Raw genomic sequence first — 18,575 nt, 5'->3', positions numbered from 1 at the left:
CCGCTGCAGTTGTGCATTAGTAACAGGAATGGAATGAAGAGAGAACAAGAGTAATTTCTCAGCAAATAATTCTTATTGAATTATGTAGGGGAATTTCAATTGATTCCTTTTCCATTGTCAAATGTTGCACATTCTCTTAGAGAAGAAATCACTGGCATACTGAAGGAAGTTCATCCCATTTGGCTTTGGAGCAGGTCATAGGCTTTGGCGACCTATGCTAATTCTTCCAGACTACTAGGGAGCTAACTCATAGATATCTATTTCAGTGTTCTAAAATGATTAAATGACATCATAATGACCTGGTTTAAAGAAAATGTTACAAGAGGTTCCCTAAATGATACCCTTGGGGCCTGAAAGAGTTAATGCAGTTCCCTTAAGTGCCCAATTCAATCTTAGTTTGCAATATACAGAGCAGGGAATGTGTCCCAATAACTCACTAATAGCCACATCTAATAAAAATATATTAAGGAGAGATAGGTTCTTTGAAGGAGTCTATCAAAGAGCAGGTGGCAATTCTGATTAGTACAGCTCTGCTAAGAAAGGAGAAATGAAGCCTTTGGAAATTCAGTAATCCTATGGAGAAACATTGAGATGATGCCCTTCTTAAAGAATATCTCAAGAGATCATGAACCATGACAACAGATACTGTGTTCTTCCAAAATACAGTTAAGGTTTATGTGTAATACACTCTGACAGCAAACAATATTTATTTTTTATAGTGAAACTGGGAGAGTAGGAGAATGTTTTTCTAAGTTTTCAATGTATTCAATATCACATATCTACGTAATATATCAGAAAAGCAGATAGCAATTAGAAATAGGTCTCTTCTTATAGTATATGGACTACTTTTACTACACAAGTTGTCAAAATGTGATCGTTTTATTTAAAGTTTAATATTATTGAATCAAGTTGGGCATCAGATGACAGAATATGAGAATGAAACAGAAGAGAAACAGAAGAGAGACAATTTTAATGGTAGAAGTAGAAAACACGTTTAGGTATTCAAAGATAATTTAGTGAAATGAAGGAATCAACTAATAGAATCATAGAAATATGGAGCAAACAGAACTAACTATGAGTTCTGTAATCATCTTAAAATTATTGCATGTATAAGTACATATATAGAGTGTTTAAGTCCAGAAACAGCCCAAGTAGGAATATATATAGTTATATATTTGTATGATACAAATTTATTCTATGATAAAAAAAATCTTTCAAATCTATGAACAAGGGAAAAGATTTGGAAGTACAATGTGATTGTGAAGAGACTGAAATCTTGGCTTATATTTGTTGGTTCCAAATCAGCTCTTATTCTTAATAGCTGTATTACCTTGAGCAAATCACTAAACTGTCCTTCGGTTCCCTTATCTGAAAATTGGGGAGTATAATCATACTTACATTGAAAAGTAACAGAAATAATAAATGTAAAGCATTTGGCAGAGTATTGGCTCATAGTAAACCACAATAAATGCTAATTATTGTTATTCAATAAATGGGGATTTAAAAAAATGGCTAACCACATAGGAAACAAGTTAGGTCCCCCTTATGCCTTATGTAAAACATAGAATCAGATGGATGCAAGAGTTAAATGTAAAAAAGAGAACTCTGGAAGTATGAAAGGAAAGACAAATGAATATTTGTAATAATATTGTGGTTGGGGAAAGCAGGAAACACAAAGCCATAGACCTATGAAAGACTGTTGAAAAATTTAAACTTCTGATGGAAAAATATGTATAACAATAAAAGATACATAGCAGATCAGAAAAATACTTGTAGTGTATAATACTAAGGGTCATCATAATTTACATAAAGAGTCCCTATCATCAGTTTTTCTAAAACTTAATATTTGATTAAGCAGCTAATAAACACAAACAGATGGTGTATGTTGTGACTTCATTGCTCTGTGAAGTTTCAGAGCCTTCTCAAAGTTTATCTCAGGTAACTTTTTCTGCACATAAAGGAACCAACCTAAATGTTACTTCAGTAGAAAGGCTTCTTCTGATCTTCAATCTAAATATGTTTTTCTAAATTTCCTTCTCATGGCATGTATTTGTGTGTGTGTGTGTCATATGACACGCATGCGCATGTCATAGCTCTTGTTCTTGATCACATGTTTATGTCTGTTGGTTTATAACAATTTCCCCCTCATTAGACAATAGCTCATAGGACTGGGTGTATAGTGTTTATACTCTATAGTAAGTCCCAAACATACAGTAGGTATTGAAGTAATACAATCATTTAAAGGGTCGAGAACACTAGGTTAAAGCATTTAGCCTTTACATCTAAGACAGTCACAGAAGAATTTTAAACAGGGTTAAGCCTTCTTGGGCTTCAGTGAAGGATGAAGCGTGAACTGGAAAGTATACACTTAGAGGCCAGGTGCTCCTTTAGAAAAGGGATTGAAACAATCTAAGAAATTGGGAAGATCTAAATTAAGGAAGTTTAATGCCAATATAGGAATAATTCCAAAGATACATAAAATTAGATGATTTTAACTGAAGTAGAGTATGCCTTAAGGGAAACAATGAGAATAAAATTTGATATTGGATTTTAGAGCAGACTGTAAAATTTTGATGCTATACCAAGACATTTGTAGTTTTTCCTCTGAGAAGTAGAAAGTCAATGAAGAATTTTGAAAATTAAATTTTGTTTGTCTTTCATTTGCTTACTTGCATGTTTTAAATCATCTTGATTATGAAAACTAAGTTATTAAAACACATGAATTGGACTTCTGAGGACCATAGGAAAGTTGAAGTTTTAGTTCTATGAGTTAATACTCTCAAATTTAACCGTAAGTATCTAGAAGCAAGGTCATCTCAATGAAAAATTTTGGGATGCAGACAGCTATTGTCAAATGAACTTCCTTTATCATCATTATCATTACCATCACAATCATCACCATCACAACCCCCAAAGACAGTAATGGCAGCAATGACAACCACAACATCAACAAACACTTGTTGGAAAATTATTATGTAAGATACTGCAGTAGGTTCTTGAATACATACAAATCTGGTATAGTCCCCGACATCGAAAAAGTAAAATACATGCATTAAAATAACACTAGTTATGTAGAGGAGCATGTGATAAAATGAGTATTAAGGAAATAATTTATCCTGGAGTTTAAAGAGAGAATTGTTCATAGCCCAAAATGTCTTTAGAAAAAGCTTCATGGAGAAGTGACACTTGAATTGGTCTTTGAGGAAGAAACACATTCAGATAAATATAAATGTACCTACTGAGACAGGAGGTACTACAAGAGTAGAAGAGGAAGTTCCTATGACCTCTTCTAAGGACAAGTAGACCAGTATACAAATAAAAGTGTTTTGACCAAACCATAGAGTTCATAAGGAAAAATAAAATAAATATTCAGATAGCTGGATAGAAACAGATTTTAAGGTATTTTAAAAATAAGATACTTTACTACAAATAAAGAATAAACTAAGGTTTATTTTGAGGAAAGTGGGGAACCACTTATATGTTTAGAACAAAGTAGTTGCTTGTAGAAAGTTGTGTTTTAAGATTTAAAGAATGAACATAATGAGCATGTTCAAGGTGAAACTTAGGGTTAAAATTCTGGTTGAAGAGACCACTGTGATGGCAATATTTTTTTAATACAGGAAAAGGAGAACCTGATGTAAGAAATCAGATGAATGGAATAATATGAATTTCTTTCTCTTATATTTTACTAGGAAAAATTTCAAACAATATTAAAGAGAATATAATGAACCCCCAAATATTCACCACTCAGCTTCAAAAATTATCAATTCATGACTAATCTTATTTTATCTTTATTCTTGCCTACCTACTTTACCTTCAGATTTTTTGAAGCCAATCATCATTTCACTTCACCTATTTATTTAATATAAGTTTCTAAAAGATAAGGAATAATGAAAAACAAACAACCATAATACCATTTTCATACCTAAAAAATCAATAAATTTTTAACAATCCCAAACATACAGTGTTTAGATTTCCTTAATTTTTATGCAAAATTTCTTTATAATTATTTTATTTGAATTATTGTCCAAATAAGGCCCATTCACTTCAGTTGGTCAATGTTTCTGAAATCTCTTTAAATCTTCAGTTTCATCTTTCACCTCTTTTTTCTTGAAACACAGTCTCTATTTTGCTGACTACATACTCAGGGTAGGATTTGCTGTGCATTTCTGTTTCCTATGTATTCCTGAAAATGGTGGTTGAATTTAAAATCTTGAACAGATTTGGGTTCAAATTTTTTTGGCCAGAACTGGGCCAGGCACTATGGCTCATGCCTATAATCCCAGCATTTTGGGAGACCAAGGACAGTAGATCGCTTGAGCCCAGGAATTCGAGACCAGCTTGGGCAACATGGTAAACCCTGTATCAAAAAAAAAAAAATTATATATAGCTGAACATGGCATGTACCCTTAGTGCCAGCTACTTCTTTGGAGAGTGAAATGGGGGAATCATTTGAGCCCAGAAGGTCGAGGCTGTGATCTTGCCACTGCACTCCAGTCCAGGTGAACAGAGCAAAACCCTGTCTAAAAAAAACAAAACCGAAAAACAAAAACAAAAAAACAGAAACAGAAAACCAAAATAAATTGTTTATAAGTTGTGTTATGTACTATTAGAGGAATATGATCTTTTGTTGTCTTTTGTTTCCTCATTGGTATTATAGCAGTCATTACAAAATGGCAATATTCTACTTCAATCATTTATTAACTGGAATACTACTATAACAGGAAACTTTTCATCAATAATTTGATTACATTGATTTATAGCTCACTTAGAAAATTCAGATGCCTATTGCTCTTTATAAAACAGTTTGCAAACTGATAAGTTGATTCCCTAGCATCTTCCTAAGTTGATTTCCTAACATCTTCCAAAGTTGACCAATGAGTTTTATTTCTTCATTTTTAAAGAACTGTTATGAGCTCATGGATTAGAATGTGTTTGGTATATTTCAATCTGTTGCAATTATCCTTATTTAAGTTGACTTCTGAGGCTTTTTGATGTAGCCATGGAGCCTTTGAGAGTTTTCTCACATTCTTGTATGATACGATGCCCCGGGATCATCTTAAATTTCCTACCCAGAACTCGGAATCCTCTATTGCTCCAAGGAGTCTTTATTACTTGCATTATGAAATGATATTTAGAAATTACAATTTGAGTGCTAGAGGTGCTCATTACTATAGTATTGGAAATTGTATGTCTATATATACACATATAGACATATATACATACATATAGACATACATAAAAAATATATATATATATATATATTTCCAGAGGACGAACGTAAGAAATGTGTATTTAGAAATACAAAATTTATTATGGCTTTATAAAGATGTTTCCAATTCAAATTCAAGAGTATGTGATTTTTTACCTTTATCTTACTTTTATTTCCTGTTTCTCTCATGTCAGCAATCCTGGCCTTTAACCATACTCATAAATCCTTATTTGTCTTTCCCTTACTACACATACAAGTCTCATAATAACAACATATCACTGACATCTACAAATATAATTCACAAACTATATTAATTATTTTAAAGTTTTTGAGTCTTAGAATATATCCAACCAAGGATACACAGTCAAGTTATTGTGTTTTAAAGTCACTGTAAATAGTGCTTCTCTCTGTATTGTGCCGCTTGTCTGTCTCTTCATACACAGATTCAATATTGTCTTAATTATAGGAGGGTTTGGCTGGGTGCAGTGGCTCACGCCTATAATCCCAGCATTTTAGGAGGCTGAGACCGGAGGATCACTTGAGGTCGGGAGTTCAAGACCAGCCTGGCCAACATGTAGAAACCCCGTCTCTACTAAAAATACAAAATGAGCCTTGGGTGGTGGTCCATGCCTATAATACCAGCTACTCGGGAGGCTGAGGCAGGAGAATCACTTGAATCTGGGAGGCGGAGGTTGCGGTGAGCCAAGATTGCACCATTGCACTCCAGCCTGGGCAACAAGAGTGAAACTCCATCTTAATTAATTAATTATTTAAAGGAGGTTCATAATATGTGTAGACAACTTTTAGGGCTAGAATACTCTTACTGTTTTCTTTTTTAAGATTATCCTTTATTTCAGGGTTTTCCTTCTTTTTTTCAAACTGAACTCTGTTGAGCTTCAAAGAAAATGAAAACTAATGGTATTTTTATGGAGACTGCATAGTTAACACATTAATTCTTCCCACCCAAAGTAATGGTATGTCTTTCCACTTGTTCATTTCTACATTTGTGTCTTTCAGGGTTGTTTTGGAGTCTTCTGGATATGAGAACATTATAAAAGGTGAAAAAGTAGAAAGGAAATATGAAGGGAGAAATAGAGACAACCATAGTTTCAAGCCTCACTTAGAGAAGAAGGATTGTTCATTTGTTTGATGGTAATTGGGTCAATTGAGGAGTTTGACACAGAGAATAACAGTACCAGACCTGAGTCCAGTCTTAGCTTTAGTAGCAACAAAATGTATCCATCAAATTTATATAGGACCAAATACCAATGAAAGAAATTAGACATAATTGCTGAAAAAATAAATTATATGAGATAATTATCCACTCTACTTAGCCACATGACATGAAAACCTATGCCCTTTAGAGCAAGCACAGTTCCATGCAAAACTGTAGGGAAGTTTTCTCACCCCTTTTTCACATGCTTCTCACATCGTAGCACCCCTCCTTGAAACCATCCTTCTTCTACTATCCTCCAGTTTCCTTCGGATTTGAATGTCCACATCATGCTATGGTCCTTTAGTCAGCTCCTGTGTCAGAAATCAGGGCCCTGCTCTGGGCTCTTCCCTCATCCTGTAACTATAGTCAAATAAGTTCTGTTAAGTCTGCTTCCTTAAAAGCTCTTAATAATCTCTTCCTCCTTTTCATTGCCATTGCCTATGGCACCATCTTATTCAGAACACCATTTTTCTTACCTATAATGTTGAAAGTAACTCTTCAACAGTCCTGTTGCTTGCTTTATCCCATTGCTGCTTGTTTAACAGATGTGGTGATATTTAGCCTATTTGTAATACCTTCAAATCATCCTATGTGCTGCCATCGACGTAATCTTTAAAATAACAAGATAAATATTTCTGTGACCTCCATTGTCTAAAGCATGTTTCCAATGTATATTGTAAAAAATGCCAAAGGGTTTCATGACAAATGCTATATACTATATTCTTGGGAGAGCCACAGGGTAAATTGGTTCTAAAGCACTCTCTCTAGTAGAGGAAATTGTTAAAATGTGATCAGCCTAATAACATCATAATCATGTGATTATGAACAATTTTAACTGTACCTATTATTTTTTTCAAGCTATTGTTTTGCAGTATATTCAACCTATTGTCTCAAGTATATTTTTCAATATACTTGAGAGTATATTGACCTGGAGAGAAAAGTCCAAACTCCTATAACCTTACTATCGTTCTGACCTCATCTCTCACAGCTCCCTCTTATTCCTGGTGTTCTATCACATGATAATGAAATTCGAGAAAACAGTATTTATGTTACTGGGTGTGTGGGGCATTGAGGAAGCATGGAAAATGAGAGGGAAGTGGTAGAAGAATGACTTTTATCATGTGCCTCTAAGAGCAGATATATATGGATTGAGATCCACTTAAAAGGAAAAAGTTAAAAAAAGTCAAAACCCAGAAATCCCCACCATTCTGTGGATGCAATGTATATTTAATTGTCTAATAATAATAAATTTCCCACAATGTCAGACATTAAGAGTACAAGAAAGAGTTACAAAAAGAAGAAGTTAGGGCTATAAATTGAAAAGTAAGTACAGTTGAGGAAAATGCTTTGCCAGACTGAAGTTTTCTTCAATCTAGCAAAAAAGGAGACAGGAGCAAAAGAACAAATTGCAAAGGCAATAGAGGGGAGATAATTAGCGTAGCTGATTACTAGAAGAGGATATTTGTATACTTATTTGTATGGTGTGTGTGTGTGTGTGTGTGTGTGTGTGTATGTGTGGTGGTACTTGAAAGACAAATTGGAGCAGGGTAATATTTTGATTCTGTGCTCAATTCTCTTAACAATGACTCAGCTTGATAGGCTATTAATGTTTAATAGTCTCATATCTCTCCTATGCTATCAACAAGAATATCATTCTTCTCACTATAAAATTTTGTAGATCTCATTTGTCTTACGTTTTCACAAATATAACAAATACTTCTTATTCTCACTCTACAGCTCTGTGAACATTCAGAGTAAACCTTCTTAGGATTACTTATGAAAAAGAAAAGAATATTCACTCTATCTTGTATATACAAACCATGTTAACATTATTTCTAGATATAGAACTGACTGTGTATGATTTCAACTGTTATTCTGAACAAATTTAAGTAATTCTTTATTCTCAGCATATTGGCAACATGGAAATGCATTTTAGAGGTGCAGAGGCACAGAGGGAAATTTGAGCAAAATGAATCTGCCAGATATTTCTGCACAGTTTTCGTAATTCATTGTTAGGTCAGGCTTCATGGAGGGCAAAGGTCACATATTTCTTTTTTATATTGAAACAATCACAATATTATTTAAGTTTTTTCATAAAAATGTTTAATTTTATTCCAAAAAAAATCTTTAAGTAAGGAGTAAGATTTCTGCATGATCTGTGAAATGAAGGTGAAACAGAATAGAAGGCCTCTTCATATAATGTCACCAAAGCATCCCGAAGTTTTATCCTGCCTGGAAAATTTCTTACACATGATTCTTATTGCTTAGCTTGAAATTGCACCTAGGAAGAATCTTTTGTTCTCAGTGCTGCCAAAACTTCCATCTTTCAGCAGTGACCTCAGTTTAGCACCTGCTCATAAGATGTGTTTGCACATCGTTGGTACGTTATAGTGACATATATGTTCTCATCTAGGAGATTGTCATAGAATTCAGGAGATGTTAACATTTTTCCATCTGTGTGTGTGAAAGTGACGTTTCCTGTTAATTTTGTTCTCTTGCTGAATTCTCCAAGCAAAAGCCTTCTGTGGGAGGCAGAATGATGTCATTATAGTCATAGCATAAAAATTTTCAACCTTTAGAATGAGACATATTGTGGCATATATATTACTACTTTTAAAAGCAGTGACACAAAAGCTTGGAGGATGATGATATCAATTTTATATTTTCAAGTGTGGGGGTTTCCAGGAGACTTGAGAATGACTCCAGGACTCATAGTTCTCCTGGAACATGGTTTTCCACTGTAGCCTTAGAAGAGGAAAGCCCATCTATGGATCCTTATGTTTACGAGAATAGAGACTTCACTGTGCCTTCAGAAAAAAAAAAAGGGCTGTTTTTAGTAAAATTTTTCATGATTGCATGATTTAAAGCAAAATAAATTAGACTTTTGATTTCAACTCTGTGTTAGTTAGAGTTCTCCAGATAAATGGAACCAATAAGAAATACATACAGGAAATGGCTCACATATTATGGTGGCTAAGAAGTTCTATGACCTGCTGTCTTCAAACTGGAGAACCATAAATGTCAATGGTGTAATTCAGTCTAAATCTGAAGGCCTAGGAATCAAGAGGAATGATGGTATAATTCCTGGTCTGAATCCAAAGACCTGCCAACCAGGAGCTCTGATGTCTAAAAGCAGGAGAAGATGTCCCAGTTCAAGCAGAAGGAACAAATTCATCCTTCATCTGCCTTCTTGTTCTATTTGTGTCCTCCATGGATTGGATGTTACCTGTCCACATAGGTGAGGGCACATCTTTTTTACTCAGTGTACTTATAGAAATGCTAATCTCTTCCAGAAACACCCTCACAGACATATCCAGAAGTAATATTTTAATAGTTATCTGCATATCCCTTAACCCAATCTAGTTGACACATGAAATTAACCATCAGAAGCTCTGACATGTAAAATGCTTTTACTTTTTAAATACGTTTACTAGACACATGAGAGAACTGAGTTTCCAGAGTACACTGCTACCTTGAAATCTACAGAGACAGGCAAATATGGAGACATGCTTTCAATCTCCTTTTCTGGAGAAGAAGCCACTGGAGTCACAAACTGATAAGAACACTCAAATTATAGTTTTAATTTATTGTTGGAGGCTGAGTGTGGACTACCATGAGAACGAGAAATTCCTGTGAGCCACAATCTTGATGCTCAAAACTCCAAACCCTCAAATACTTTCTTGGGCTTTTCTTGCAGGAACCACACTAAATTCACATGTTGAAAAGTCAAAAAATATCTTCTGTTCTGGGAGGAGAAGGAGAAAATTAGCCAGTGTTAAATACTCGTAGAGTATTCTCCACACACACACACACAAAAGTTTACTCTGTAAGGGTAAGACTTTACTGGAGCCTTACCCACCTAATGATAAGGAAGGCATAAGGAAGCTTTTCCTTCCACTCCAGCATCGTCTGGTCTTTCTGTGACATTTAAGTGGAAAAAAAATCTAAGAACTGTAACTTGTGAAAGTTACAGTCTATGTCTAAAGATCCACTAAAAGACTGAGATTTAATCATGATACTGTAGAATGCTCTTCCTCCCTGACTCCTTACCATCACATCAATAAGGATCCAGTGTAACAGTGTTATTTCTCAAAGAGCTGTAAGATAGACTCTATCTAAAGAGTTCGGAGGGATACTAAACACAACAGGGGAGACAAAAACAAGGGCACTCTAGGCATTCAAATTCTCTGGCACCTGCAACTACAACAAACAGTAAACATGGCCCTTCTCCTAGCCACATTATCATAAAACCCCACACTAAAGGTCTACTTACCTCAGTTTCTAACACCTACCTCATGCATCACATTTGACTTTCAACCAAAAAAAATTACAAAACATAACAAAAGGCAAGAGAAAATGGTCTGAAGACAAAGCAAACATCAGATAAGACTCAGCTATGACACAGATGTTGGAATCATAAAGGAATTTAAAATAACTGTTACTAATATGTTTGGTATGCTATAAAAAAAGGTAGAGAGCCTAATAGAACAGACAGGTAAATTAAACAGAATGATAAAACCTTCATGAAAGGAAAATGCTAGAAATCAAAGCCATAGTAACAGAAATGAAAAATTCTTTACAAGGGATCATCAGCTGACAAAAGTTAACATGAAGATAAATCATTATACATTTTCCAAACAGAAAAGCAAAGAGAAAAGAGAAAAAAAAATATTAGAAAAAAATATAAGAATCAATAAATGTAACTTACATATAATGAGAATAGCAGAAGGAAAAGAAAGAGAGAAAAGGACAGAGGAAATATTTGAAGGAATAATGGCTGAGGATTTTCCAAAATTAATGGCCAAACCAAATCATAGATCTAGAAAGCTCAGAGAACACTGAGAAAGATAAACACCAAACTATCTAAGCATATTAAACTCAAACTTCAGTAAAAAAAGACAAAGAGAAAATTTTGAAAGAAGTCATCAGAAGAAAACAAAATAAAACTTACTTTTCAGGAAAAAGGAAAAGAATAATGGAAGACTTTCCTTCTAAAACTATGTTATCAAAAAGACAGTGAAGTGAAATATTTAGTTTTAAAAGAAAAGCAAAATGAAATCTAAAAGTTTATATCAAGTGGAATTATTCTTCAGACTTGTAGACAAAGTAACAACTTTCTCAGACAAAAATCTGAGGAAATTTATCATCAATAGATCTTCCCTACAAGTAATATTTTAAAAATTATATAGAAGGAAGGAAAATGATATCATTCAGAAACTCACATCTAAATAAAGAAAGGAAGAACATCAGAGGAGGCAAAATTAAAGGCATTAAATAAAATTAAAATATTTTTTCTTATTAATTATAAAAGGCATCTTTTTATTTGGAGTAATTGAAACAATGTATTGTGTGATTATGGTCCTTGGATAAGTTAAACAAATAACAGTAACATAGTGAATAGAAGCAGGTTATCAATGAAACTGAAAACAGAAAACAATAGAGAAAAATCAATGAAATCCAAAGCTGGTTTGGGATGATACATAAAATTGATAAACCCGTAAGAAGGTTAACCAAGAAGAAATAGAGAATACAGAAATTCACAGTATCAGAAAGGAAAGATGTATTATCTGTACTGGTCCCACAAACATCAAAAGAATAGTAAAGAAATATTAACAACATTATGCTTCTTAAATTGGTACTTTATAAGAAATGGGCCAATGCCTTGAAAATTACAAACTGCTGAACTCATACAGGAGATTACCTTCTTTGGATATACCTATGTATATTCAAAAAATTGAATCAATAATTAATAACTTTCCAAAATAGAAAGCACCAGTTAGGTTTACTTTTAGCAAACATTTAATGAAAAAAATACAATAGAAATTGCAGAGAAATAATATTTTTTCATTAAATGTTTGCTAAACGTATCATTTCTCTTCCAAAAGGCAGAAACAGTAGGAATACTTTCTAACATTCTTTGAGGCTGATGCTACCCTAATACCAAAACCAGAAAAAGACCCAGTACAAAGAAAACCAGAGCAATATCTCTCATGAACATAGATGCAGAAATTATTAACCTAATATCAGCAAATTAAATTCAACACCATTAAGGAATGATAATAGTAGTCCAGGCCAATATATAAATATTTGCAAAATACATGCCTGAAAAAGACTTGTACCTAAAGTATAGAAATAAGTCTTAAAATGTAATTCTTAAAAAATACGGATTTAAAAATAAAAAGAGAAATTTCATCACAGAACATATACAGATGACAAATAGGTATATAAAAATAATTAACATCATTTTTTATTAGGGAATTTCAAATTAGAGCAACGATGAGATATTGCTGCACACCTAGTAGAATGAGTAAAACTAAAACAATACAAAATGCTCTAACACTAACAAGTGGTGGTGAGGATGTGGAGCAGCAGGAACTTTCATTTATTGTGTGTGGGAATGCAAAATGGTACAGCCAGTTTTGAAGCAGGCTGTTTCTTATAATGCTAAACACAGTCTTACCACATGGTCCAGCAATTGTGCTGCAAGATATTTGCCCAACTCTTTTACAAACTTATGTTCACCCAAAAGCCTACACATGAATGTTTATAAAACCTGTTTTCATTATTATCAGAACCTGGAAACTACCAAGATGTCCTTCAAAAAATGAATGAATAAACAAACTGTGGTATATTCATGCAATGGAATATTACTCCGTGATACAAAGAAAAACACTATTAAGTCATATGAAGATGAGAATGAATCTTAAATCCCTATTTTAGTGAAAGAAGCCAGCCTGGAAAGCCTACATTCTATCATTCCAATTATATGACATTCTGGAAAAGGCAAATAAATCTACAGACAGTAAAAGGATCAGTGATAGCAAGGAGGAATGGAGAAAAAATGTACAGGTAAAGTACAGGGAATTTACAGTGTGGTGAAACTATTCAGTATACTACTACAATGTTAGATACATATTATACATTTGTCAAAATCCATATGAAAGTGCAGTACAAAAGTTAAACAATATATTTTTTAAAGAAATATAAAAAATATCAGAGATCTCGGGATGAAACGCAATGTATGACAAAAATTTGAACTTATTTCAAATATATGAAACAACCACACTGAAAGTGTTAGGAGAAAAGGTTTTTACTTAAGAAATTTTGGAAATGAATGGAATCTGAGACTAGGCAAAAGAACTATGCATAAGCACTACACTCTAGTTAACAAATGTTTTTCCCCAGTAGTTAACAATTTTGATACTGCTATACATTTATGCTGGAGTTAAATAATTACATAAATGGATAGTGGACTGTGGGATCCATCTTTCACACTGTTGGAAGGGGAATTTACAAATAAATGAAGGGAGAAGGCGAGGATCATCAATGTGGTAATGGATTTACATTGGAGACATCAGTATAAGTCACGTTTAGCTTACTATAGGTACATGTGGTAATGTTTATAGATATCTGTATATACCTGGATTAGAATGCACATATATATATTGTTTAGCTCTGTCAGCTGAGAGTGTCTAAAAAATGACATTTCACTGGACAAATGTACACTGAGTACCCAGATCTTAGTTTCTAATACAATGTTCCAATAGAAGAAATCAGAGTTCCATAGATACATGACTGATTGTAGGTTTGGGGCTGGAAATATGCACGATGCACCTGGATCATCTCATAGCACCTAAAGCATGAGAGGGTTAAACACACACACACATACACACAAACAAACACATACATACATAAATACACACTGGTGGGGCTCTGTCAAAGAGACACAGGATCCAATGGAAAGAATTCTCAAAAGGCATGGATAGAACAATGAGTAAAGAAAAGCATTGAATTTTAGCCAAAATATAAAATAAATATGCATAAATCTTCACTTATTGAATAAGTAAAGACATGGTGGAACAAAAACAAAACTTGAAGAATACCAAATAATGTGTGTAACTGCTTCACTCTCAAGAAGATAGGAGCACAATTCTCTAGTTTTAAAGTGAGGGCTATGCATAGTGACTCTTTTTCAAAAATGTATAGTATAGAAAGGAATAAAAGTAGTTGCCTTACTGTGGAGAAATTTGAGAACTACTGCCTCAGTTGATGATCAAGGTAAACATCAACAGTGATAAATCATGTTGACAGTATGTGCCATTGATATGATGCAATGAAAATGGTACATGTATGGTCTTACTCCCCAAAATACATAACCTCAGTGTTTTAAAATGTGAGAAGGACATGAGATTTGGGAGAGGCCAGGAGTAGAATGATATGATTTGGCTTTGTGTCCTGACCCATATCTCATAAATTGTGTCTCAACTTGTAATCACCACGTGTCAAGGGTAGGAACTGGTGGGAGGTGATTGAATCTTTGGGGTGGTTTCCTGCCATACTCTTCTTGTGATGGTGAGCAAATTCTCATGAGATCTGATGGTTTAAAAATGTGTGGCTGTTACCCTCTCACTGTCCCTCTATCCTGCCACCATGTAAGATGTACCTTGCTTCCTCTTCTGCCATTATTGTAAGTTTCCTGTGGCCTCCCAGTCATGCTTCCTGTTAAGCCTGTGGAAATGTGAGTCAATAAACCTCTTTTCTTCATAAATTACCGAGTCTCAGGTAGTTCTTTATAGCAATGTGAAAATGGACTAATACAGAACATTGGTACCAAAAGAAGTGGAGTATTGCTATAAAGATAATTTAAAATGTGGAAGTGATTTTGGAACTGGGTAATGGGCAGAGGCTGGAAGAGTTGGGAGAGCTCAGAAGAAGACGAGAACACATGGGAAAGTTTTGAACATCCTAGAGACTTGTTGAATGGCTTTGACCAAAATGCTGATAGTGATATAGACAATGAAGTCCAGGGTGAAGTGGTCTCAGATGGAGATGAGGAACTTATTGGGAACTGCAGCAAAGGTCAGTCTTGCTGTGCTTTAGCAAAGAGACTGGTAGCATTTTGCCCCTGCCCTAGAAATCTGCAGAAATTTGAACTTGAGAGAAATGATTTAGGGTGTCTGGTTAAAGAAATGTCTAAGTAGCAAAGAGTTCTAGATGTGGCATGGCTTTTTCTAAAAATGTACATTCATATGCGTAAAGAAAGAGATGATCTGAAATTGGAACTTATGTTTAAGAGTGGAGCAGGGCATAAAAGTTTGGAGAATTTGCAGCCTATGTGGGAGAAAAGAAAAACAATTTTCTGGGGAGAAATTCAAGCTGGCTGCAGAAATTTTCATAAGTAGTGAGGGCCAAATGTTAATAGTGAAGACAATGAGGAAAATGTCTCCAGGGCATTTCAGAGATCTTCATGGCAACCCCTCCCATCACAAGCCTAGAGGCTAGGAGGGAAAAATGGTTTCATGGGCCAGGATCAGGGCCCCACTACTCTGTGCAACCTCGGGACATGGTGTCCTATTTCCCAGCAACTCCAGCTCTGGCCATGGCTAAAAGGGGCCAACATACAGCTCAGGCCATTGATTCAGAGGGTGCAAACCCCAAGCCTGGGCAGCTTCCACATGGTGTTGGGCCTGCAGGTGTGCAGAATATAAGAGTTGAGCTTTGGGAGGCTCTGCCAATTTCAGAGGGTATATGGAAATGCCTGGATGTCCAGGCAGAAGCCTGCTGCAACGGTGGGGCCCTCATGGAGAGCCTCTGCTAGTGCAATGCAGAGGGGAAATGTGAGTCTAGTGCCCCCACAGACAGTCCCCACTGGAGCACTGCCTAGTGGAGCCATGAGAAGCTGGCCACTGTCCTCAAGGGCCCATAATGGCAGATCCACTGACAGCTTGCACCATGCTCCTGGAAAAGCCACAGGCACTCAATGCCAGTCAGTCAAAGAAGCTAAGGGGTCTGTACCTTGCAGGGCCACAGGACCAGAGCTGCCCAAGGCCTTGGAAGCCCACCCCTTGCATTAGTGTGCCCTGGATGTGCGACATGCAGTCAAAGGATATTTTGGGTCTTTAAGATTTAATGGCTGCCCTATTGGGTTTTGGACTTGCATGAGACCTGTAACCCTTTGTTTTGGCCAGTTTATCTCATTTGGAATGGCATCATTTACCCAATGCCTGTACCTCCATTGCATCTTGGAAGTAACTAACTTGCTTTTGATTTTATAGGCTTATAGGCAGAGGGACTTCCCTTGTCTCAGATGACACTTTGGACTTGGACTTTAGGGTTAATGTTAGAATGAGTTAAGACTTTTGGGGACTATTGGAAAGGCATGATTGTGTTTTGAAATGTGAGAAAGACATGAAATTTTGGATGGGTCAGAGACAGAATGATACAGTTTGGTTTTGTCTCCCTACCCAAATCTCATCTTGATTTGTAGTGTCCACCTGTCAAGGGAGAGACCTGGTGGGAAGTGATTGGATCATGGTGGTGGTATTCCCCCATGCTGTTCTCAGAATAGTGAATGAGTTCTCATGATATCTGATGGTTTAAAAGTGTGTGGCAGTTCTCCACATTGTTCTCTCTATATCCTGCCATCATGTAAGATGTGCCTTGTTTCCCCTTTGCCTTCTGCCATTATTGTAAGTTTCCTGAGGCCTCCCAGTCATGCCTCCTCTTAAGCCTGCATAACTGTTAGTCAATTAAATCTCTTTTCTTCATAAATTACCCAGTCTAAGGGATTTCTTTATAGCAGTGTGAAAATGGACTAATACATTCAGTTTGATAACAAGAGGTATATTAGACAAATCCCAATAGGCATTTTACAAAATACCCAATCCATAGTTCCCCAAACTGTCAAGGTCATCAAAACAAGAGAACTCTGATAGCTGTCAAAGTGTAGAGTAGCCTAAGGAGGCTTGATAACTAATGTAGTGTGATATCTTAGATGGGGTTCTGAAACAGCAATAATGAAAAAATATTTGGTAAAAACTAAGGAAATCTAAATAAAATGTGGACTTTAGTTAAAAATAGTGTATAAATATTAGTTCATTAATTGTAACAATTGTACTATGCAAATGTAAGATGTTAATAATATGGGAAACTAGATAAACAGTTTACGGAAAATCTCTGTACTCTCCTCATAATTTTCTGCAAATTTGAAAGTGTTCTAACAATAAAATTTTATTAATAAAATATTACTTAATTCATATAGAATAGAAAAAAGCCTAAGAATTATTACATAAATTAAAAGTATTACATCAAAAACCAAAAAATATATAATAATAATTAAAATTATCCTGAGAAATAAACAGTTTTAGAACTAGTAATCTGTGTAGAGGTGACAAAAATCTTCCCCCTTTGTGTTCTATGTATCAAGGTAAATGAAATAATACATTATTCCACATAATATTTCTATCTTTAATTTTACTTTGTGATTCATATTTTTGCCATTAGAAGTCTAAACTATTTTGTGTTTCAAATAACATTTCCCCTTATTATAAAATTAATACATATTCATTGTAGAATATTTAGAAAGTACAAAAAATTATAAAGAAGAAAATAATAACTCACATTTGTACCAATCAGAGGTAAGTTTTTAAGGTTTTAGTACTTCATTTTCTAGCCATAACATTTTATTTTACTAAAGTATTTAAAATGTTATATAGAATAAGCATTTTTATATTAATATGATAGTATTTAAAATATTACTAAACCTCCTTTAGTGAATTCTGTCCATTTTTGTGTGTGTGCCCTAGAGACTGAGTATACTCTACCACTGGGCATGTATTTTTGGGAAATGCAAATAACTTTACATATAATTATGTTAGTGAAAAGCTATCATATAAATTATACCTACATAATGACATTTTGACTGAACGCATTTGCTAGTCAAATAGAATAAGTCAGCTGAGTCTTAAAACTATCCAAACTGACTGACATCCTAGACATAGAGTCACTTTGTTTGAAAATCTTTTTCACTTGTGAAGGAATCATCCATTTGATAAATATTTGCAAATCTATTATATGCAGGCACTATTCTAGGCTCTGTATACAACAGCTAACTAAACTGACATGGTTCCTGACTTCACAGAACCTTCTAGTGAAGTTGAGGGGAGGTAAATTGCATTTGTTTGTGAGTAATATCATATAGTAATAATTGCTACTGAGAAAAATAAAGAGAGAAGTATCATAGCGAATGAGTATGCATGGTCAAGGCAGGAGGAGTGCTCTCTGATCATAGGATTTTGGGGGTTGTATTGTCAGAATGCAGGGTAGTCCAGGGTATCTTATAATTACAGAGGAAAGAGCAAAATGATC

Source organism: Macaca mulatta, chromosome 7, assembly GCF_049350105.2.
Source record: "Macaca mulatta isolate MMU2019108-1 chromosome 7, T2T-MMU8v2.0, whole genome shotgun sequence".
NCBI lineage: Eukaryota > Metazoa > Chordata > Mammalia > Primates > Cercopithecidae > Macaca > Macaca mulatta.
This window is presented reverse-complemented; position numbering follows the sequence as displayed.